Source organism: Plectropomus leopardus, chromosome 13, assembly GCF_026936395.1.
Source record: "Plectropomus leopardus strain MGB_pleo_1.0 chromosome 13, ASM2693639v1, whole genome shotgun sequence".
Taxonomy (NCBI): Eukaryota; Metazoa; Chordata; class Actinopteri; order Perciformes; family Serranidae; genus Plectropomus; species Plectropomus leopardus.
In genome coordinates, this window is record NC_142188.1 from 502,743 (window position 1) to 528,647 (window position 25,905).

A 25,905-nucleotide genomic window follows, 5' to 3' on the forward strand; every position below is an offset into this window, starting at 1 on the left:
CTTTTTGGTGAAAAATGTCAAAATTTAAAATGTCTTAAAAACACTTGGAATCCACCTTAAATAGCGTGCGAGACATGCCATCGCAAAATATTTTCGCATAAACTATCAAAAACACCATAAAATTGCATACTCAAAACAATGACCGAAAAAGTCATACTATAGTATTGCCTTTGTGGTGAAAAATGTCAAAATTTAAAATGTCTTAAAAACACTTGGAATCCACCTTAAATAGCGTGCGAGACATGCCATCATAAAATATTTTGCATAAACTAACAAAAACAGCATAAAATTGAATAATGAAAACAATGACCGAAAAAAAAGTCATACTATAGTATTGCCTTTGTGGTGAAAAATGTCAAAATTTAAAATGTCTTAAAAACACTTGGAATCCACCTTAAATAGCGTGCGAGACATGCCATGGCAAAATATTTTGCATAAACTATCAAAAACACCATAAAATTGCATGTTGAAAAAAGCAGTGAAAAAAGTCATACTATAGTATTGCCTTTTGGTGAAAAATGTCAAAATTTAAAATGTCTTAAAACACTTGGAATCCACCTTAAATAAGCGTGCGAGACATGTCATCGCAAAATATTTTGCATAAACTATCAAAAACAGCATAAAATTGCATACTCAAAACAATGACCGAAAAAGTCATACTATAGTATTGCCTTTTTGGTAAAAAATGTCGAAATTTAAAATGTCTTAAAAACACTTGGAATCCACCTTAAATAGCGTGCCGAGACATGCCATCACAAAATATTTTGCATAAACTATCAAAAACACCATAAAATTGCATACTGAAAACAATGACCGAAAAAAAAGTCATACTATAGTATTGCCTTTTTGGTGAAACATGTCAAAATTTAAAATGTCTTAAAAACACTTGGAATCCACCTTAAATAGCGTGCCGAGACATGCCATCGCAAAATATTTCGCATAAACTATCAAAAACAGCATAAAATTGCATACTGAAAACAATGACCGAAAAAGTCATACTATAGTATTGCCTTTGTGGTGAAAAATGTCAAAATTTAAAATGTCTTAAAAACACTTGGAATCCACCTTAAATAGCGTGCCGAGACATGCCATCACAAAATATTTTGCATAAACTATCAAAACAGCATAAAATTGCATACTGAAAACAATGACCGAAAAAAAAGTCATACTATAGTATTGCCTTTTGGCGAAAAATGTCGAAATTTAAAATGTCTTAAAAACACTTGGAATCCACCTTAAATGGTGTGCTGAGACATGCCATCGCAAAATATTTTGCATAAACTATCAAAAACAGCATAAAATTGCATACTGAAAACAATGACCGAAAAAAAAGTCATACTATAGTATTGCCTTTTTGGCGAAAAATGTCGAAATTTAAAATGTCTTAAAAACACTTGGAATCCACCTTAAATAGTGTGCCGAGACATGCCATCACAATTTATTGTTATTGGAGCTCCCATTTCTCATCATCATCTCTCTCTTTCTCATTATGAGTAGCACTCTGTGTTTGATCACATTGTTCGTGTCTTGTGATGAACCACTGTGTGTTGACCTTTTGGTGTAAATCCTTGTTCTCTCTGTACTGTGCGTGATGATGTATACTGTGTGATAAACTATGTCATTGTTTGTCTTTGTCCTGATTCAAAGAAAAAGTGTAACATGTTCAAGATCATGCACTGAATTTTATTCCTGCATCTACTCTGCTGTTGGACCTCCTTTCGTGTCATTCTAGTGAGAGCAGGTAACCGTTTGCAAATGCCTGAATAAAACTATCAGAAAGACAACTGTTGGCTCAGTGTTGTCCTTAAAAAAAGTTTCTCGAACACTGTGTTGCAAAAACGACCAAAAAAAAACAAAATTGCATGTTGAAAAAAATGACCGAAAAACTCATACTATAGTATTGCCTTTTTGGTGAAAAATGTTGAAATTTAAAATGTCTTAAAAACACTTGGAATCCACCTTAAATAGCGTGCCGAGACATGCCATGGCAAAATATTTTGCATAAACTATCAAAAACAGCATAAAATTGCATACTGAAAACAATGACCGAAAAAAAAGTCATACTATAGTATTGCCTTTGTGGTGAAAAATGTCGAAATTTAAAATGTCTTAAAAACACTTGGAATCCACCTTAAATAGCGTGCCGAGACATGCCATGGCAAAATATTTTGCATAAACTATCAAAAACAGCATAAAATTGCATACTCAAAACAATGACCGAAAAAAAGCCATACTATAGTATTGCCTTTTTGTTAAAAAATGTCGAAATTTAAAATGTCTTAAAAACACTTGAATCCACCTTAAATAGCGTGCGAGACATGCCATCGCAAAATATTTTGCATAAACTATCAAAAACACCATAAAATTGCATGTTGAAAAAACGGGCGAAAAAAGTCATACTATAGTATTGCCTTTTTGGTGAAAAATGTCAAAATTTAAAATGTCTTAAAAACACTTGGAATCCACCTTAAATGGTGTGCCGAGACATGCCATCGCAAAATATTTTGCATAAACTATCAAAAACAACATAAAATTGCATGTTGAAAAAACGCTATAAAATGTCATACTATAGTATTGCCTTTTTGGTGAAAAATGTCAAAATTTAAAATGTCTTAAAAACACTAGGAATCCACCTTAAATAGCGTGCCGAGACATGCCATCGCAAAATATTTTGCATAAACTATCAAAAACAGCATAAAATTGCATACTGAAAACAATGACCGAATAAAAAAGTCATACTATAGTATTGCCTTTTTGGTGAAAAATGTCAAAATTTAAAATGTCTTAAAAACACTCTGAAACCACCTTAAATAGCGTGCGAGACATGCCATCGCAAAATATTTTGCATAAACTATCAAAAACAGCATAAAATTGCATACTGAAAACAATGACCGAAAAAAGCCATACTATAGTATTGCCTTTTGGTAAAAATGTCGAAATTTAAAATGTCTTAAAACACTTGGAATCCACCTTAAATAGCGTGCCGAGACATGCCATCGCAAAATATTTTGCATAAACTATCAAAAACACCATAAAATTGCATATTGAAAAAAACGGGCGAAAAAGTCATACTATAGTATTGCCTTTTTGGTGAAAAATGTCAAAATTTAAAATGTCTTAAAAACACTTGGAAACCACCTTAAATAGCGTGCCGAGACATGCCATCGCAAAATGTTTTGCATAAACTATCAAAAACAGCATAAAATTGCATACTGAAAACAATGACCGAAAAAAAGCCATACTATAGTATTGCCTTTTTGGTAAAAAATGTCGAAATTTAAAATGTCTTAAAAACACTTGGAATCCACCTTAAATAGCGTGCCGAGACATGCCATCGCAAAATATTTTGCATAAACTATCAAAAACACCATAAAATTGCATGTTGAAAAAAAGCAGTGAAAAAGTCATACTATAGTATTGCCTTTTGGTGAAAAATGTCAAAATTTAAAATGTCTTAAAAACACTTGAAACCACCTTAAATAGCGTGCGAGACATGCCATCGCAAAATATTTTGCATAAACTATCAAAAACAGCATAAAATTGCATACTGAAAACAATGACCGAAAAAAAGCCATACTATAGTATTGCCTTTTTGGTGAAACATGTCGAAATTTAAAATGTCTTAAAAACACTTGGAATCCACCTTAAATAGCGTGCCGAGACATGCCATCGCAAAATATTTCGCATAAACTATCAAAAACAGCATAAAATTGCATACTGAAAACAATGACCGAAAAAGTCATACTATAGTATTGCCTTTGTGGTGAAAAATGTCAAAATTTAAAATGTCTTAAAAACACTTGGAATCCACCTTAAATAGCGTGCCGAGACATGCCATCACAAAATATTTTGCATAAACTATCAAAAACAGCATAAAATTGCATACTGAAAACAATGACCGAAAAAAAAGTCATACTATAGTATTGCCTTTTTGGCGAAAAATGTCGAAATTTAAAATGTCTTAAAAACACTTGGAATCCACCTTAAATAGTGTGCCGAGACATGCCATCACAATTTATTGTTATTGGAGCTCCCATTTCTCATCATCATCTCTCTCTTTCTCATTATGAGTAGCAATCTGTGTTTGATCACATTGTTAGTGTCTTGTGATGAACCACTGTGTGTTGACCTTTTGGTAAATCCTTGTTCTCTCTGTACTGTGCGTGATGATGTATACTGTGTGATAAACTATGTCATTGTTTGTCTTTGTCCTGATTCAAAGAAAAAGTGTAACATGTTCAAGATCATGCACTGAATTTTATTCCTGCATCTACTCTGCTGTTGGACCTCCTTTCGTGTCATTCTAGTGAGAGCAGGTAACCGTTTGCAAATGCCTGAATAAAAACTATCAGAAAGACAACTGTTGGCTCAGTGTTGTCCTTAAAAAAAGTTTCTCGAACACTGTGTTGCAAAAACGACCAAAAAAAAACAAAATTGCATGTTGAAAAAAATGACCGAAAAACTCATACTATAGTATTGCCTTTGTGGTGAAAAATGTCGAAATTTAAAATGTCTTAAAAACACTTGGAATCCACCTTAAATAGCGTGCCGAGACATGCCAGGGCAAAATATTTTGCATAAACTATCAAAAACAGCATAAAATTGCATACTCAAAACAATGACCGAAAAAAAGCCATACTATAGTATTGCCTTTTTGTTAAAAAATGTCGAAATTTAAAATGTCTTAAAAACACTTGGAATCCACCTTAAATAGCGTGCCGAGACATGCCATCGCAAAATATTTTGCATAAACTATCAAAAACACCATAAAATTGCATGTTGAAAAAAGCAGGCGAAAAAAGTCATACTATAGTATTGCCTTTGTGGTGAAAAATGTCAAAATTTAAAATGTCTTAAAACACTTGGAATCCACCTTAAATAGCGTGCGAGACATGCCATCGCAAAATATTTTGCATAAACTATCAAAAACAGCATAAAATTGCATGTTGAAAAAACGGGCGAAAAAGTCATACTATAGTATTGCCTTTGTGGTGAAAAATGTCAAAATTTAAAATGTCTTAAAAACACTTGGAATCCACCTTAAATAGCGTGCCGAGACATGCCATCGCAAAATATTTTGCATAAACTATCAAAAACAGCATAAAATTGCATACTGAAAACAATGACCGAATAAAAAAGTCATACTATAGTATTGCCTTTTTGGTGAAACATGTCAAAATTTAAAATGTCTTAAAAACACTTGGAAACCACCTTAAATAGCGTGCCGAGACATGCCATCGCAAAATATTTTGCATAAACTATCAAAAACAGCATAAAATTGCATACTGAAAACAATGACCGAAAAAAAGCCATACTATAGTATTGCCTTTTGGTGAAAAATGTCAAAATTTAAAATGTCTTAAAACACTTGGAAACCACCTTAAATAGCGTGCGAGACATGCCATCGCAAAATATTTTGCATAAACTATCAAAAACACCATAAAATTGCATACTGAAAACAATGACGAAAAAAGTCATACTATAGTATTGCCTTTTTGGTGAAAATGTCAAAATTTAAAATGTCTTAAAAACACTTGGAATCCACCTTAAATAGCGTGCCGAGACATGCCATCGCAAAATATTTTGCATAAACTATCAAAAACACCATAAAATTGCATGCTGAAAAAAATGAGCGAAAAAGTCATACTATAGTATTGCCTTTTGGTGAAAAATGTCAAAATTTAAAATGTCTTAAAACACTTGGAATCCACCTTAAATAGCGTGCGAGACATGCCATCGCAAAATATTTTGCATAAACTATCAAAAACAGCATAAAATTGCATACTGAAAACAATGACCGAAAAAAAGTCATACTATAGTATTGCCTTTTTGGTGAAAAATGTCAAAATTTAAAATGTCTTAAAACACTTGAATCCACCTTAAATAGCGTGCCGAGACATGCCATCGCAAAATATTTTGCATAAACTATCAAAAACAGCATAAAATTGCATACTGAAAACAATGACCGAAAAAAAGTCATACTATAGTATTGCCTTTTGGTGAAAAATGTCAAAATTTAAAATGTCTTAAAAACACTTGAATCCACCTTAAATAGCGTGCGAGACATGCCATCGCAAAATATTTTGCATAAACTATCAAAAACACCATAAAATTGCATGTTGAAAAAACGGGCGAAAAAGTCATACTATAGTATTGCCTTTTGGTGAAAATGTCAAAATTTAAAATGTCTTAAAAACACTTGGAATCCACCTTAAATAGCGTGCCGAGACATGCCATCGCAAAATATTTCGCATAAACTATCAAAAACAGCATAAAATTGCATACTGAAAACAATGACCGAAAAAGTCATACTATAGTATTGCCTTTTGGTGAAAATGTCAAATTTAAAATGTCTTAAAAACACTTGGAATCCACCTTAAATAGCGTGCCGAGACATGCCATCGCAAAATATTTTGCATAAACTATCAAAAACAGCATAAAATTGCATGTTGAAAAAAACGGGCGAAAAAGTCATACTATAGTATTGCCTTTTTGGTGAAAAATGTCAAAATTTAAAATGTCTTAAAAACACTTGGAATCCACCTTAAATAGCGTGCCGAGACATGCCATCGCAAAATATTTTGCATAAACTATCAAAAACACCATAAAATTGCATGTTGAAAAAAAACGAAAAAAGTCATACTATAGTATTGCCTTTTGGTGAAAAATGTCAAAATTTAAAATGTCTTAAAAACACTTGGAATCCACCTTAAATAGCGTGCGAGACATGCCATCGCAAAATATTTTGCATAAACTATCAAAAACACCATAAAATTGCATGTTGAAAAACGGCTAAAAAGTCATACTATAGTATTGCCTTTTTTGGTGAAAAATGTCAAAATTTAAAATGTCTTAAAAACACTTGGAATCCACCTTAAATAGCGTGCCGAGACATGCCATCGCAAAATATTTTGCATAAACTATCAAAAACAGCATAAAATTGCATACTGAAAACAATGAGCGAAAAAAGTCATACTATAGTATTGCCTTTTTGGTGAAAAATGTCAAAATTTAAAATGTCTTAAAAACACTTGGAATCCACCTTAAATAGCGTGCCGAGACATGCCATGGCAAAATATTTTGCATAAACTATCAAAAACAGCATAAAGTTGCATACTCAAAACAAAGACCGAAAAAGTCATACTATAGTATTGCCTTTTTGGTGAAAAATGTCAAAATTTAAAATGTCTTAAAAACACTTGGAATCCACCTTAAATAGCGTGCCGAGACATGCCATCGCAAAATATTTTGCATAAACTATCAAAAACAGCATAAAATTGCATACTGAAAACAATGACCGAAAAAGTCATACTATAGTATTGCCTTTTTGGTGAAAAATGTCAAAATTTAAAATGTCTTAAAAACACTTGGAATCCAACCTTAAATAGCGTGCGAGACATGCCATCGCAAAATATTTTGCATAAACTATCAAAAACAGCATAAAATTGCATACTGAAAACAATGACCGAAAAAGTCATACTATAGTATTGCCTTTTTGGTGAAAAATGTCAAAATTTAAAATGTCTTAAAAACACTTGGAATCCACCTTAAATAGCGTGCCGAGACATGCCATCGCAAAATATTTTGCATAAACTATCAAAAACAGCATAAAATTGCATGTTGAAAACAATGACAAAAAAAGTCATACTATAGTATTGCCTTTTGGTGAAAAATGTCAAAATTTAAAATGTCTTAAAAACACTTGAATCCACCTTAAATAGCGTGCGAGACATGCCATCGCAAAATATTTTGCATAAACTATCAAAAACAGCATAAAATTGCATACTGAAAACAATGACGAAAATAAGGTCATACTATAGTATTGCCTTTGTGGTGAAAAATGTCAAAATTTAAAATGTCTTAAAAACACTTGGAATCCACCTTAAATAGCGTGCGAGACATGCCATCGCAAAATATTTTGCATAAACTATCAAAAACACCATAAAATTGCATGTTGAAAAAAACGGGCGAAAAAGTCATACTATAGTATTGCCTTTGTGGTGAAAAATGTCAAAATTTAAAATGTCTTAAAACACTTGGAATCCACCTTAAATAGCGTGCGAGACATGCCATCGCAAAATATTTTGCATAAACTATCAAAAACAGCATAAAATTGCATACTGAAAACAATGACCGAAAAAAAAGTCATACTATAGTATTGCCTTTTTGGTGAAAAATGTCAAAATTTAAAATGTCTTAAAAACACTTGGAATCCACCTTAAATAGCGTGCCGAGACATGCCATCGCAAAATATTTTGCATAAACTATCAAAAACACCATAAAATTGCATACTGAAAACAATGACCGAAAAAAAGTCATACTATAGTATTGCCTTTTGGTGAAAAATGTCAAAATTTAAAATGTCTTAAAAACACTTGGAATCCACCTTAAATAGCGTGCGAGACATGCCATCGCAAAATATTTTGCATAAACTATCAAAAACAGCATAAAATTGCATACTGAAAACAATGACCGAAAAAAAGTCATACTATAGTATTGCCTTTTGGTGAAAAATGTCAAAATTTAAAATGTCTTAAAACACTTGGAATCCACCTTAAATAGCGTGCCGAGACATGCCATCGCAAAATATTTTGCATAAACTATCAAAAACACCATAAAATTGCATGTTGAAAAACGAAAAAAAAAGTCATACTATAGTATTGCCTTTTTGGTGAAAAATGTCAAAATTTAAAATGTCTTAAAACACTTGAATCCACCTTAAATGGTGTGCCGAGACATGCCATGGCAAAATATTTTGCATAAACTATCAAAAACAGCATAAAATTGCATACTGAAAACAATGACCGAAAAAAAGTCATACTATAGTATTGCCTTTTTGGTAAAAAATGTCGAAATTTAAAATGTCTTAAAAACACTTGGAATCCACCTTAAATAGCGTGCCGAGACATGCCATCGCAAAATATTTTGCATAAACTATCAAAAACACCATAAAATTGCATGTTGAAAACGACGAAAAAAGTCATACTATAGTATTGCCTTTTGGTGAAAAATGTCAAAATTTAAAATGTCTTAAAAACACTTGGAATCCACCTTAAATAGCGTGCGAGACATGCCATCGCAAAATATTTTGCATAAACTATCAAAACACCATAAAATTGCATGTTGAAAAAATGACCGAAAAAAGTCATACTATAGTATTGCCTTTGTGGTGAAAAATGTCAAAATTTAAAATGTCTTAAAACACTTGGAATCCACCTTAAATAGCGTGCCGAGACATGCCATCGCAAAATATTTTGCATAAACTATCAAAAACAGCATAAAATTGCATACTGAAAACAATGACCGAAAAAGTCATACTATAGTATTGCCTTTGTGGTGAAAAATGTCAAAATTTAAAATGTCTTAAAAACACTTGGAATCCACCTTAAATAGCGTGCCGAGACATGCCATCGCAAAATATTTTGCATAAACTATCAAAAACAGCATAAAATTGCATACTGAAAACAATGACCGAAAAAAAAGTCATACTATAGTATTGCCTTTTTGGTGAAAAATGTCAAAATTTAAAATGTCTTTAAAACACTTGGAATCCACCTTAAATAGCGTGCCGAGACATGCCACGGCAAAATATTTTGCATAAACTATCAAAAACACCATAAAATTGCATATTGAAAAAAACGAGCGAAAAAGTCATACTATAGTATTGCCTTTTGGTGAAAAATGTCAAAATTTAAAATGTCTTAAAAACACTTGGAATCCACCTTAAATAGCGTGCCGAGACATGCCATCGCAAAATATTTCGCATAAACTATCAAAAACACCATAAAATTGCATACTCAAAACAATGACCGAAAAAGTCATACTATAGTATTGCCTTTGTGGTGAAAAATGTCAAAATTTAAAATGTCTTAAAAACACTTGGAATCCACCTTAAATAGCGTGCCGAGACATGCCATCGCAAAATATTTCGCATAAACTATCAAAAACAGCATAAAATTGCATACTGAAAACAATGACCGAAAAAAAAAGTCATACTATAGTATTGCCTTTGTGGTGAAAAATGTCAAAATTTAAAATGTCTTAAAAACACTTGGAATCCACCTTAAATAGCGTGCCGAGACATGCCATGGCAAAATATTTTGCATAAACTATCAAAAACACCATAAAATTGCATGTTGAAAAAAACGGGCGAAAAAGTCATACTATAGTATTGCCTTTTTGGTGAAAAATGTCAAAATTTAAAATGTCTTAAAAACACTTGGAATCCACCTTAAATAGCGTGCCGAGACATGTCATCGCAAAATATTTTGCATAAACTATCAAAAACAGCATAAAATTGCATACTCAAAACAATGACCGAAAAAGTCATACTATAGTATTGCCTTTTTGGTAAAAAATGTCGAAATTTAAAATGTCTTAAAAACACTTGGAATCCACCTTAAATAGCGTGCCGAGACATGCCATCACAAAATATTTTGCATAAACTATCAAAAACACCATAAAATTGCATACTGAAAACAATGACCGAAAAAAAAGTCATACTATAGTATTGCCTTTTTGGTGAAACATGTCAAAATTTAAAATGTCTTAAAAACACTTGGAATCCACCTTAAATAGCGTGCCGAGACATGCCATCGCAAAATATTTCGCATAAACTATCAAAAACAGCATAAAATTGCATACTGAAAACAATGACCGAAAAAGTCATACTATAGTATTGCCTTTGTGGTGAAAAATGTCAAAATTTAAAATGTCTTAAAAACACTTGGAATCCACCTTAAATAGCGTGCCGAGACATGCCATCACAAAATATTTTGCATAAACTATCAAAAACAGCATAAAATTGCATACTGAAAACAATGACCGAAAAAAAAGTCATACTATAGTATTGCCTTTTTGGCGAAAAATGTCGAAATTTAAAATGTCTTAAAAACACTTGGAATCCACCTTAAATGGTGTGCTGAGACATGCCATCGCAAAATATTTTGCATAAACTATCAAAAACAGCATAAAATTGCATACTGAAAACAATGACCGAAAAAAAAGTCATACTATAGTATTGCCTTTTTGGCGAAAAATGTCGAAATTTAAAATGTCTTAAAAACACTTGGAATCCACCTTAAATAGTGTGCCGAGACATGCCATCACAATTTATTGTTATTGGAGCTCCCATTTCTCATCATCATCTCTCTTTCTCATTATGAGTAGCACTCTGTGTTTGATCACATTGTTCGTGTCTTGTGATGAACCACTGTGTGTTGACCTTTTGGTGTAAATCCTTGTTCTCTCTGTACTGTGCGTGATGATGTATACTGTGTGATAAACTATGTCATTGTTTGTCTTTGTCCTGATTCAAAGAAAAAGTGTAACATGTTCAAGATCATGCACTGAATTTTATTCCTGCATCTACTCTGCTGTTGGACCTCCTTTCGTGTCATTCTAGTGAGAGCAGGTAACCGTTTGCAAATGCCTGAATAAAAACTATCAGAAAGACAACTGTTGGCTCAGTGTTGTCCTTAAAAAAAGTTTCTCGAACACTGTGTTGCAAAAACGACCAAAAAAAAACAAAATTGCATGTTGAAAAAAATGACCGAAAAACTCATACTATAGTATTGCCTTTTTGGTGAAAAATGTTGAAATTTAAAATGTCTTAAAAACACTTGGAATCCACCTTAAATAGCGTGCCGAGACATGCCATGGCAAAATATTTTGCATAAACTATCAAAAACAGCATAAAATTGCATACTGAAAACAATGATCAAAAAAGTCATACTATAGTATTGCCTTTTGTGGTGAAAAATGTCGAAATTTAAAATGTCTTAAAAACACTTGGAATCCACCTTAAATAGCGTGCGAGACATGCCATGGCAAAATATTTTGCATAAACTATCAAAACAGCATAAAATTGCATACTCAAAACAATGACCGAAAAAAAGCCATACTATAGTATTGCCTTTTTGTTAAAAAATGTCGAAATTTAAAATGTCTTAAAAACACTTGGAATCCACCTTAAATAGCGTGCCGAGACATGCCATCGCAAAATATTTTGCATAAACTATCAAAAACACCATAAAATTGCATGTTGAAAAAAACGGGCGAAAAAGTCATACTATAGTATTGCCTTTTTGGTGAAAAATGTCAAAATTTAAAATGTCTTAAAAACACTTGGAATCCACCTTAAATGGTGTGCCGAGACATGCCATCGCAAAATATTTTGCATAAACTATCAAAAACAGCATAAAATTGCATGTTGAAAAAACGGGCGAAAAAGTCATACTATAGTATTGCCTTTTTGGTGAAAAATGTCAAAATTTAAAATGTCTTAAAAACACTAGGAATCCACCTTAAATAGCGTGCCGAGACATGCCATCGCAAAATATTTTGCATAAACTATCAAAAACAGCATAAAATTGCATACTGAAAACAATGACCGAAAAAGTCATACTATAGTATTGCCTTTTTGGTGAAAAATGTCAAAATTTAAAATGTCTTAAAAACACTTAGAAACCACCTTAAATAGCGTGCGAGACATGCCATCGCAAAATATTTTGCATAAACTATCAAAAACAGCATAAAATTGCATACTGAAAACAATGACCGAAAAAAAGCCATACTATAGTATTGCCTTTTTGGTAAAAAATGTCGAAATTTAAAATGTCTTAAAAACACTTGGAATCCACCTTAAATAGCGTGCCGAGACATGCCATCGCAAAATATTTTGCATAAACTATCAAAAACACCATAAAATTGCATGTTGAAAAACGGGCTAAAAGTCATACTATAGTATTGCCTTTTGGTGAAAAATGTCAAAATTTAAAATGTCTTAAAACACTTGGAAACCACCTTAAATAGCGTGCGAGACATGCCATCGCAAAATGTTTTGCATAAACTATCAAAACAGCATAAAATTGCATACTGAAAACAATGACGAAAAAAGCCATACTATAGTATTGCCTTTTGGTAAAAATGTCGAAATTTAAAATGTCTTAAAAACACTTGGAATCCACCTTAAATAGCGTGCCGAGACATGCCATCGCAAAATATTTTGCATAAACTATCAAAAACACCATAAAATTGCATGTTGAAAAAAACGGGCGAAAAAGTCATACTATAGTATTGCCTTTTTGGTGAAAAATGTCAAAATTTAAAATGTCTTAAAAACACTTGGAAACCACCTTAAATAGCGTGCCGAGACATGCCATCGCAAAATATTTTGCATAAACTATCAAAAACAGCATAAAATTGCATACTGAAAACAATGACCGAAAAAAAGCCATACTATAGTATTGCCTTTTTGGTGAAACATGTCGAAATTTAAAATGTCTTAAAAACACTTGGAATCCACCTTAAATAGCGTGCCGAGACATGCCATCGCAAAATATTTCGCATAAACTATCAAAAACAGCATAAAATTGCATACTGAAAACAATGACCGAAAAAGTCATACTATAGTATTGCCTTTGTGGTGAAAAATGTCAAAATTTAAAATGTCTTAAAAACACTTGGAATCCACCTTAAATAGCGTGCCGAGACATGCCATCACAAAATATTTTGCATAAACTATCAAAAACAGCATAAAATTGCATACTGAAAACAATGACCGAAAAAAAAGTCATACTATAGTATTGCCTTTTTGGCGAAAAATGTCGAAATTTAAAATGTCTTAAAAACACTTGGAATCCACCTTAAATAGTGTGCCGAGACATGCCATCACAATTTATTGTTATTGGAGCTCCCATTTCTCATCATCATCTCTCTCTTTCTCATTATGAGTAGCACTCTGTGTTTGATCACATTGTTCGTGTCTTGTGATGAACCACTGTGTGTTGACCTTTTGGTGTAAATCCTTGTTCTCTCTGTACTGTGCGTGATGATGTATACTGTGTGATAAACTATGTCATTGTTTGTCTTTGTCCTGATTCAAAGAAAAAGTGTAACATGTTCAAGATCATGCACTGAATTTTATTCCTGCATCTACTCTGCTGTTGGACCTCCTTTCGTGTCATTCTAGTGAGAGCAGGTAACCGTTTGCAAATGCCTGAATAAAAACTATCAGAAAGACAACTGTTGGCTCAGTGTTGTCCTTAAAAAAAGTTTCTCGAACACTGTGTTGCAAAAACGACCAAAAAAAAACAAAATTGCATGTTGAAAAAAATGACCGAAAAACTCATACTATAGTATTGCCTTTGTGGTGAAAAATGTCGAAATTTAAAATGTCTTAAAAACACTTGGAATCCACCTTAAATAGCGTGCCGAGACATGCCATGGCAAAATATTTTGCATAAACTATCAAAAACAGCATAAAATTGCATACTCAAAACAATGACCGAAAAAAAGCCATACTATAGTATTGCCTTTTTGTTAAAAAATGTCGAAATTTAAAATGTCTTAAAAACACTTGGAATCCACCTTAAATAGCGTGCCGAGACATGCCATCGCAAAATATTTTGCATAAACTATCAAAAACACCATAAAATTGCATGTTGAAAAAAACGGGCGAAAAAGTCATACTATAGTATTGCCTTTGTGGTGAAAAATGTCAAAATTTAAAATGTCTTAAAAACACTTGGAATCCACCTTAAATGGTGTGCCGAGACATGCCATCGCAAAATATTTTGCATAAACTATCAAAAACAGCATAAAATTGCATGTTGAAAAAACGGGCGAAAAAGTCATACTATAGTATTGCCTTTGTGGTGAAAAATGTCAAAATTTAAAATGTCTTAAAACACTTGAATCCACCTTAAATAGCGTGCCGAGACATGCCATCGCAAAATATTTTGCATAAACTATCAAAAACAGCATAAAATTGCATACTGAAAACAATGACCGAATAAAAAAGTCATACTATAGTATTGCCTTTTTGGTGAAAAATGTCAAAATTTAAAATGTCTTAAAAACACTTGGAAACCACCTTAAATAGCGTGCCGAGACATGCCATCGCAAAATATTTTGCATAAACTATCAAAAACAGCATAAAATTGCATACTGAAAACAATGACCGAAAAAAAGCCATACTATAGTATTGCCTTTTTGGTGAAACATGTCGAAATTTAAAATGTCTTAAAAACACTTGGAATCCACCTTAAATAGCGTGCCGAGACATGCCATCGCAAAATATTTTGCATAAACTATCAAAAACACCATAAAATTGCATGTTGAAAAAAACGGGCGAAAAAGTCATACTATAGTATTGCCTTTTTGGTGAAAAATGTCAAAATTTAAAATGTCTTAAAAACACTTGGAATCCACCTTAAATAGCGTGCCGAGACATGCCATCGCAAAATATTTTGCATAAACTATCAAAAACAGCATAAAATTGCATACTGAAAACAATGATCAAAAAAAGCCATACTATAGTATTGCCTTTTTGGTAAAAATGTCGAAATTTAAAATGTCTTAAAAACACTTGGAATCCACCTTAAATAGCGTGCGAGACATGCCATCGCAAAATATTTTGCATAAACTATCAAAACAGCATAAAATTGCATACTGAAAACAATGACGAAAAAAAGCCATACTATAGTATTGCCTTTTGGTAAAAAATGTCGAAATTTAAAATGTCTTAAAACACTTGGAATCCACCTTAAATAGCGTGCGAGACATGCCATCGCAAAATATTTTGCATAAACTATCAAAACACCATAAAATTGCATGTTGAAAAAACGGGCGAAAAAGTCATACTATAGTATTGCCTTTTTGGTGAAAAATGTCAAAATTTAAAATGTCTTAAAAACACTTGGAAACCACCTTAAATAGCGTGCCGAGACATGCCATCGCAAAATATTTTGCATAAACTATCAAAAACAGCATAAAATTGCATACTGAAAACAATGACCGAAAAAAAGCCATACTATAGTATTGCCTTTTTGGTAAAAAATGTCGAAGTTTAAAATGTCTTAAAAACACTTGGAATCCACCTTAAATAGCGTGCCGAGACATGCCATCGCAAAATATTTTGCATAAACTATCAAAAACACCATAAAATTGCATGTTGAAAAAAAGCAGGCTAAAAAGTCATACTATAGTATTGCCTTTTTGGTGAAAAATGTCAAAATTTAAAATGTCTTAAAAACACTAGGAATCCAACCTTAAATAGCGTGCGAGACATGCCATCGCAAAATATTTTGCATAAACTATCAAAAACAGCATAAAATTGCATACTGAAAACAATGACCGAAAAAAAGCCATACTATAGTATTGCCTTTTTGTTAAAAAATGTCAAAATTTAAAATGTCTTAAAAACACTTGGAATCCACCTTAAATAGCGTGCCGAGACATGCCATCGCAAAATATTTTGCATAAACTATCAAAAACACCATAAAATTGCATGTTGAAAAAAAGCGGGCGAAAAAGTCATACTATAGTATTGCCTTTGTGGTGAAAAATGTCAAAATTTAAAATGTCTTAAAAACACTTGGAATCCACCTTAAATGGTGTGCCGAGACATGCCATCGCAAAATATTTTGCATAAACTATCAAAAACAGCATAAAATTGCATGTTGAAAAAACGGGCGAAAAAGTCATACTATAGTATTGCCTTTGTGGTGAAAAATGTCGAAATTTAAAATGTCTTAAAAACACTTGGAATCCACCTTAAATAGCGTGCCGAGACATGCCATCGCAAAATATTTTGCATAAACTATCAAAAACACCATAAAATTGCATGTTGAAAAACGGCTAAAAAGTCATACTATAGTATTGCCTTTTGGTGAAAAATGTCAAAATTTAAAATGTCTTAAAAACACTTGGAATCCACCTTAAATAGCGTGCCAAGACATGCCATCGCAAAATATTTTGCATAAACTATCAAAAACACCATAAAATTGCATACTCAAAACAATGACCGAAAAAGTCATACTATAGTATTGCCTTTGTGGTGAAAAATGTCAAAATTTAAAATGTCTTAAAAACACTTGAATCCAATTTTAAATAGCGTGCGAGACATGCCATCGCAAAATATTTTGCATAAACTATCAAAAACAGCATAAAATTGCATACTGAAAACAATGACCGAAAAAAAAGTCATACTATATTATTTCCTTTTTGGTGAAACATGTCAAAATTTAAAATGTCTTAAAAACACTTGGAATCCAATTTTAAATAGCGTGCCGAGACATGCCATCGCAAAATATTTTGCATAAACTATCAAAAACACCATAAAATTGCATGTTGAAAAAAACGGGCGAAAAAGTCATACTATAGTATTGCCTTTTTGGTGAAAAATGTCAAAATTTAAAATGTCTTAAAAACACTTGGAAACCACCTTAAATAGCGTGCCGAGACATGCCATCGCAAAATATTTTGCATAAACTATCAAAAACACCATAAAATTGCATGTTGAAAAAAACGGGCGAAAAAGTCATACTATAGTATTGCCTTTTTGGTGAAAAATGTCGAAATTTAAAATGTCTTAAAACACTTGAATCCACCTTAAATAGCGTGCGAGACATGCCATCGCAAAATATTTTGCATAAACTATCAAAACAGCATAAAATTGCATACTGAAAACAATGACCGAAAAAAAGTCATACTATAGTATTGCCTTTTGGTGAAACATGTCAAAATTTAAAATGTCCTAAAGTCACTTGGAATCCACCTTAAATAGCGTGCCGAGACATGCCATCGCAAAATATTTTGCATAAACTATCAAAAACAGCATAAAATTGCATACTGAAAACAATGACTGAAAAAAAGTCACACTATAGTATTGCCTTTTTGGTAAAAAATGTCGAAATTTAAAATGTCTTAAAAACACTTGGAATCCACCTTAAATAGCGTGCCGAGACATGCCATGGCAAAATATTTTGCATAAACTATCAAAAACAGCATAAAATTACATACTGAAAACAATGACCAAAAAAAAAAGTCATACTATAGTATTGCCTTTGTGGTGAAAAATGTCAAAATTTAAAATGTCTTAAAAACACTTGGAAACCACCTTAAATAGCGTGCCGAGACATGCCATGGCAAAATATTTTGCATAAACTATCAAAAACAGCATAAAATTGCATACTGAAAACAATGACCGAAAAAAGTCATACTATAGTATTGCCTTTTTGGTAAAAATGTCGAAATTTAAAATGTCTTAAAAACACTTGGAATCCACCTTAAATAGCGTGCGAGACATGCCATCGCAAAATATTTTGCATAAACTATCAAAAACAGCATAAAATTGCATACTGAAAACAATGATCAAAAAAAGTCATACTATAGTATTGCCTTTGTGGTGAAAAATGTCAAAATTTAAAATGTCTTAAAAACACTTGGAATCCACCTTAAATAGCGTGCCGAGACATGCCATGGCAAAATATTTTGCATAAACTATCAAAAACAGCATAAAATTACATACTGAAAACAATGACCAAAAAAAAAAGTCATACTATAGTATTGCCTTTGTGGTGAAAAATGTCAAAATTTAAAATGTCTTAAAAACACTTGGAAACCACCTTAAATAGCGTGCCGAGACATGCCATGGCAAAATATTTTGCATAAACTATCAAAAACACCATAAAATTGCATACTGAAAACAATGACCGAAAAAAGTCATACTATAGTATTGCCTTTTTGGTAAAAAATGTCGAAATTTAAAATGTCTTAAAAACACTTGGAATCCACCTTAAATAGCGTGCCGAGACATGCCATCGCAAAATATTTTGCATAAACTATCAAAAACACCATAAAATTGCATATTGAAAAAGCGGGCTAAAAAGTCATACTATAGTATTGCCTTTTGGTGAAAAATGTCGAAATTTAAAATGTCTTAAAAACACTTGAATCCACCTTAAATAGCGTGCGAGACATGCCATCGCAAAATAATTTTCACAAACTATCAAAAACAGCATAAAATTGCATACTGAAAACAATGACCGAAAAAAAGTCATACTATAGTATTGCCTTTTGGTGAAACATGTCAAAATTTAAAATGTCTTAAAAACACTTGGAATCCACCTTAAATAGCGTGTCGAGACATGCCATCGCAAAATATTTTGCATAAACTATCAAAAACAGCATAAAATTGCATACTGAAAACAATGACTGAAAAAAAGTCACACTATAGTATTGCCTTTTTGGTAAAAAATGTCGAAATTTAAAATGTCTTAAAAACACTTGGAATCCACCTTAAATAGCGTGCCGAGACATGCCATGGCAAAATATTTTGCATAAACTATCAAAAACAGCATAAAATTACATACTGAAAACAATGACCAAAAAAAAAGTCATACTATAGTATTGCCTTGGTGGTGAAAAATGTCAAAATTTAAAATGTCTTAAAAACACTTGGAAACCACCTTAAATAGCGTGCCGAGACATGCCATGGCAAAATATTTTGCATAAACTATCAAAAACAGCATAAAATTGCATACTGAAAACAATGACCGAAAAAAGTCATACTATAGTATTGCCTTTTTGGTAAAAAATGTCGAAATTTAAAATGTCTTAAAAACACTTGGAATCCACCTTAAATAGCGTGCCGAGACATGCCATCGCAAAATATTTTGCATAAACTATCAAAAACAGCATAAAATTGCATACTGAAAACAATGACCGAAAAAAAAGTCATACTATAGTATTGCCTTTGTGGTGAAAAATGTCAAAATTTAAAATGTCTTAAAAACACTTGGAATCCACCTTAAATAGCGTGCCGAGACATGCCATCGCAAAATATTTTGCATAAACTATCAAAAACAGCATAAAATTGCATACTGAAAACAATGACCGAAAAAAAAGTCATACTATATTATTTCCTTTTTGGTGAAACATGTCAAAATTTAAAATGTCTTAAAAACACTTGGAATCCACCTTAAATAGCGTGCCGAGACATGCCATCGCAAAATATTTTGCATAAACTATCAAAAACAGCATAAAATTGCATACTGAAAACAATGACCGAAAAAAAAGTCATACTATAGTATTGCCTTTGTGGTGAAAAATGTCAAAATTTAAAATGTCTTAAAAACACTTGGAATCCACCTTAAATAGCGTGCCGAGACATGCCATGGCAAAATATTTTGCATAAACTATCAAAAACAGCATAAAATTACATACTGAAAACAATGACCAAAAAAAAAAGTCATACTATAGTATTGCCTTTGTGGTGAAAAATGTCAAAATTTAAAATGTCTTAAAAACACTTGGAAACCACCTTAAATAGCGTGCCGAGACATGCCATCGCAAAATATTTTGCATAAACTATCAAAAACACCATAAAATTGCATACTGAAAACAATGACCGAAAAAAGTCATACTATAGTATTGCCTTTTTGGTAAAAAATGTCGAAATTTAAAATGTCTTAAAAACACTTGGAATCCACCTTAAATAGCGTGCCGAGACATGCCATCGCAAAATATTTTGCATAAACTATCAAAAACACCATAAAATTGCATGTTGAAAAAAACGGGCGAAAAAGTCATACTATAGTATTGCCTTTTTGGTGAAAAATGTCGAAATTTAAAATGTCTTAAAAACACTTGGAATCCACCTTAAATAGCGTGCCGAGACATGCCATCGCAAAATATTTTGCATAAACTATCAAAAACAGCATAAAATTGCATACTGAAAACAATGACCGAAAAAAAAGTCATACTATAGTATTGCCTTTTTGGTGAAACATGTCAAAATTTAAAATGTCTTAAAAACACTTGGAATCCACCTTAAATAGCGTGCCGAGACATGCCATCGCAAAATATTTTGCATAAACTATCAAAAACAGCATAAAATTGCATACTGAAAACAATGACTGAAAAAAAGTCACACTATAGTATTGCCTTTTTGGTAAAAATGTCGAAATTTAAAATGTCTTAAAAACACTTGGAATCCACCTTAAATAGCGTGCGAGACATGCCATGGCAAAATATTTTGCATAAACTATCAAAAACAGCATAAAATTACATACTGAAAACAATGACCAAAAAAAAAGTCATACTATAGTATTGCCTTGGTGGTGAAAAATGTCAAAATTTAAAATGTCTTAAAAACACTTGGAAACCACCTTAAATAGCGTGCCGAGACATGCCATGGCAAAATATTTTGCATAAACTATCAAAAACAGCATAAAATTGCATACTGAAAACAATGACCGAAAAAAGTCATACTATAGTATTGCCTTTTTGGTAAAAAATGTCGAAATTTAAAATGTCTTAAAAACACTTGGAATCCACCTTAAATAGCGTGCCGAGACATGCCATCGCAAAATATTTTGCATAAACTATCAAAAACAGCATAAAATTGCATACTGAAAACAATGACCGAAAAAAAAGTCATACTATAGTATTGCCTTTGTGGTGAAAAATGTCAAAATTTAAAATGTCTTAAAAACACTTGGAATCCACCTTAAATAGCGTGCCGAGACATGCCATCGCAAAATATTTTGCATAAACTATCAAAAACAGCATAAAATTGCATACTGAAAACAATGACCGAAAAAAAGTCATACTATATTATTTCCTTTTTGGTGAAACATGTCAAAATTTAAAATGTCTTAAAAACACTTGGAATCCACCTTAAATAGCGTGCCGAGACATGCCATCGCAAAATATTTCGCATAAACTATCAAAAACAGCATAAAATTGCATACTCAAAACAATGACCGAAAAAAAAGTCATACTATAGTATTGCCTTTGTGGTGAAAAATGTCAAAATTTAAAATGTCTTAAAAACACTTGGAATCCACCTTAAATAGCATGCCGAGACATGCCATGGCAAAATATTTTGCATAAACTATCAAAAACAGCATAAAATTGCATGTTGAAAAAAACGGGCGAAAAAGCCATACTATAGTATTGCCTTTTTGGTGAAAAATGTCAAAATTTAAAATGTCTTAAAAACACTTGGAAACCACCTTAAATAGCGTGCCGAGACATGCCATCGCAAAATATTTTGCATAAACTATCAAGAACACCATAAAATTGCATGTTGAAAAAAACGGGCGAAAAAGTCATACTATAGTATTGCCTTTTTGGTGAAAAATGTCAAAATTTAAAATGTCTTAAAAACACTTGGAAACCACCTTAAATAGCGTGCCGAGACATGCCATCGCAAAATATTTTGCATAAACTATCAAAAACACCATAAAATTGAATGTTGAAAAAAACGGGCGAAAAAGTCATACTATAGTATTGCCTTTTTGGTGAAAAATGTCGAAATTTAAAATGTCTTAAAAACACTTGGAATCCACCTTAAATAGCGTGCCGAGACATGCCATCGCAAAATATTTTGCATAAACTATCAAAAACAGCATAAACTTGCATACTGAAAACAATGACCGAAAAAAAGCCATACTATAGTATTGCCTTTTTGGTGAAAAATGTCAAAATTTAAAATGTCTTAAAAACACTTGGAATCCACCTTAAATGGTGTGCTGAGACATGCCATCGCAAAATATTTTGCATAAACTATCAAAAACAGCATAAAATTGCATACTGAAAACAATGACCGAAAAAAAAGTCATACTATAGTATTGCCTTTGTGGTGAAAAATGTCAAAATTTAAAATGTCTTAAAAACACTTGGAATCCACCTTAAATAGCGTGCCGAGACATGCCATCGCAAAATATTTTGCATAAACTATCAAAAACAGCATAAAATTGCATACTGAAAACAATGACCGAAAAAAAAGTCATACTATAGTATTGCCTTTTTGGTGAAAAATGTCAAAATTTAAAATGTCTTAAAAACACTTGGAATCCACCTTAAATAGCGTGCCGAGACATGCCATCGCAAAATATTTCGCATAAACTATCAAAAACAGCATAAAATTGCATACTGAAAACAATGACCGAAAAAAAAAGTCATACTATAGTATTGCCTTTTTGGTAAAAAATGTCGAAATTTAAAATGTCTTAAAAACACTTGGAATCCACCTTAAATAGCGTGCCGAGACATGCCATCGCAAAATATTTTGCATAAACTATCAAAAACACCATAAAATTGCATACTCAAAACAATGACCGAAAAAAAAGTCATACTATAGTATTGCCTTTTTGGTGAAAAATGTCAAAATTTAAAATGTCTTAAAAACACTTGGAATCCACCTTAAATGGTGTGCTGAGACATGCCATCGCAAAATATTTTGCATAAACTATCAAAAACAGCATAAAATTGCATACTGAAAACAATGACCGAAAAAAAAGTCATACTATAGTATTGCCTTTGTGGTGAAAAATGTCAAAATTTAAAATGTCTTAAAAACACTTGGAATCCACCTTAAATAGCGTGCCGAGACATGCCATCGCAAAATATTTTGCATAAACTATCAAAAACAGCATAAAATTGCATGTTGAAAAAACGGGCGAAAAAGTCATACTATAGTATTGCCTTTTTGGTGAAAAATGTCAAAATTTAAAATGTCTTAAAAACACTTGGAAACCACCTTAAATAGCGTGCCGAGACATGCCATCGCAAAATATTTTGCATAAACTATCAAAAACAGCATAAAATTGCATACTGAAAACAATGGCCGAAAAAAAGTCATACTATAGTATTGCCTTTTTGGTAAAAAATGTCGAAATTTAAAATGTCTTAAAAACACTTGGAATCCACCTTAAATAGCGTGCCGAGACATGCCATCGCAAAATATTTTGCATAAACTATCAAAAACAGCATAAAATTGCATACTGAAAACAATGACCGAAAAAAAAGTCATACTATAGTATTGCCTTTGTGGTGAAAAATGTCAAAATTTAAAATGTCTTAAAAACACTTGGAATCCACCTTAAATAGCGTGCCGAGACATGCCATCGCAAAATATTTTGCATAAACTATCAAAAACACCATAAAATTGCATGTTGAAAAAAACGGGCGAAAAAGTCATACTATAGTATTGCCTTTGTGGTGAAAAATGTCAAAATTTAAAATGTCTTAAAAACACTTGGAATCCACCTTAAATAGCGTGCCGAGACATGCCATCGCAAAATATTTTGCATAAACTATCAAAAACACCATAAAATTGCATACTGAAAACAATGACCGAAAAAAAAAGTCATACTATAGTATTGCCTTTTTGGTAAAAAATGTCGAAATTTAAAATGTCTTAAAAACACTTGGAATCCACCTTAAATAGCGTGCCGAGACATGCCATCGCAAAATATTTTGCATAAACTATCAAAAACACCATAAAATTGCATACTCAAAACAATGACCGAAAAAAAAGTCATACTATAGTATTGCCTTTTTGGTGAAAAATGTCAAAATTTAAAATGTCTTAAAAACACTTGGAATCCACCTTAAATGGTGTGCTGAGACATGCCATCGCAAAATATTTTGCATAAACTATCAAAAACAGCATAAAATTGCATACTGAAAACAATGACCGAAAAAAAAGTCATACTATAGTATTGCCTTTGTGGTGAAAAATGTCAAAATTTAAAATGTCTTAAAAACACTTGGAATCCACCTTAAATAGCGTGCCGAGACATGCCATCGCAAAATATTTTGCATAAACTATCAAAAACAGCATAAAATTGCATGTTGAAAAAACGGGCGAAAAAGTCATACTATAGTATTGCCTTTTTGGTGAAAAATGTCAAAATTTAAAATGTCTTAAAAACACTTGGAATCCACCTTAAATAGTGTGCCGAGACATGCCATCACAATTTATTGTTATTGGAGCTCCCATTTCTCATCATCATCTCTCTCTTTCTCATTATGAGTAGCACTCTGTGTTTGATCACATTGTTCGTGTCTTGTGATGAACCACTGTGTGTTGACCTTTTGGTGTAAATCCTTGTTCTCTCTGTACTGTGCGTGATGATGTATACTGTGTGATAAACTATGTCATTGTTTGTCTTTGTCCTGATTCAAAGAAAAAGTGTAACATGTTCAAGATCATGCACTGAATTTTATTCCTGCATCTACTCTGCTGTTGGACCTCCTTTCGTGTCATTCTAGTGAGAGCAGGTAACCGTTTGCAAATGCCTGAATAAAAACTATCAGAAAGACAACTGTTGGCTCAGTGTTGTCCTTAAAAAAAGTTTCTCGAACACTGTGTTGCAAAAACGACCAAAAAAAAACAAAATTGCATGTTGAAAAAAATGACCGAAAAAAAAGTCATACTATAGTATTGCCTTTTTGGTGAAACATGTCAAAATTTAAAATGTCTTAAAAACACTTGGAATCCACCTTAAATAGCGTGCCGAGACATGCCATCGCAAAATATTTCGCATAAACTATCAAAAACAGCATAAAATTGCATACTGAAAACAATGACCGAAAAAGTCATACTATAGTATTGCCTTTTTGGCGAAAAATGTCGAAATTTAAAATGTCTTAAAAACACTTGGAATCCACCTTAAATGGTGTGCTGAGACATGCCATCGCAAAATATTTTGCATAAACTATCAAAAACAGCATAAAATTGCATACTGAAAACAATGACCGAAAAAAAAGTCATACTATAGTATTGCCTTTGTGGTGAAAAATGTCGAAATTTAAAATGTCTTAAAAACACTTGGAATCCACCTTAAATAGTGTGCCGAGACATGCCATCACAATTTATTGTTATTGGAGCTCCCATTTCTCATCATCATCTCTCTCTTTCTCATTATGAGTAGCACTCTGTGTTTGATCACATTGTTCGTGTCTTGTGATGAACCACTGTGTGTTGACCTTTTGGTGTAAATCCTTGTTCTCTCTGTACTGTGCGTGATGATGTATACTGTGTGATAAACTATGTCATTGTTTGTCTTTGTCCTGATTCAAAGAAAAAGTGTAACATGTTCAAGATCATGCACTGAATTTTATTCCTGCATCTACTCTGCTGTTGGACCTCCTTTCGTGTCATTCTAGTGAGAGCAGGTAACCGTTTGCAAATGCCTGAATAAAAACTATCAGAAAGACAACTGTTGGCTCAGTGTTGTCCTTAAAAAAAGTTTCTCGAACACTGTGTTGCAAAAACGACCAAAAAAAACCAAAATTGCATGTTGAAAAAAACGGGCAAAAAAGTCA

The 25,905-nt window shown here is 32.2% G+C and overlaps 1 protein-coding gene and 1 long non-coding RNA gene across 3 annotated transcripts in view; one reads left to right on the top strand and one right to left on the bottom strand.

Moving 5' to 3' along the window:
* mea1 (male-enhanced antigen 1) overlaps window positions 1-25,905 on the bottom strand; it is a 51,392-nt gene that overhangs the window by 21,460 nt on the left and 4,027 nt on the right. The window lies entirely within an intron of this gene.
* On the top strand, window positions 23,785-25,799 carry LOC148187589 (uncharacterized). Its single transcript, XR_015778569.1, has 2 exons — window positions 23,785-23,940; window positions 25,177-25,799. It is a non-coding gene; the product is annotated as an uncharacterized LOC148187589 (long non-coding RNA).